This window comes from Nematolebias whitei, chromosome 19 (assembly GCF_014905685.2).
Source record: "Nematolebias whitei isolate Nwh7 chromosome 19, NemWhi1, whole genome shotgun sequence".
NCBI classification, from domain to species: Eukaryota; Metazoa; Chordata; class Actinopteri; order Cyprinodontiformes; family Rivulidae; genus Nematolebias; species Nematolebias whitei.
The window spans coordinates 7908845-7909235 of record NC_056516.1 but is presented as its reverse complement, the minus strand read 5'-3'; positions in this window follow the sequence as shown (position 1 = coordinate 7909235).

Below are 391 nucleotides of genomic sequence, written 5' to 3'. Positions count from 1 at the left end.
TTCAGGATTTTATTCTGGCCACATTTCTTCCTGGAAGACGATGGGTCCCCACTGACCTTCCAGTTTTTAATAATGCATTGGACAGTTCTTAACCCAGTTTTAGTGGTTTCTACAACCTCCTTAGATGTTTTCTCTGCTTGATGCCAATGATTTGACCCTTCTCAAACAGACTGACATCTTTTCCACGACCACACGATGTGTCTTTCAACATGGTTGTTTAAAAAATGAGAAGCAACTCATTGCACCAGTTGGGGCTAAATAACTTGTTGCAGCTGAAAGATAATCATCTATGCAGTAATTATCCAACAGGAGGCTTGTACCTGTTTGCTTTTAGTTAAACCCACTTTTTTTGGCCAGGCAGTGTATATATGCTTACTGCAGGTAAGGGGTG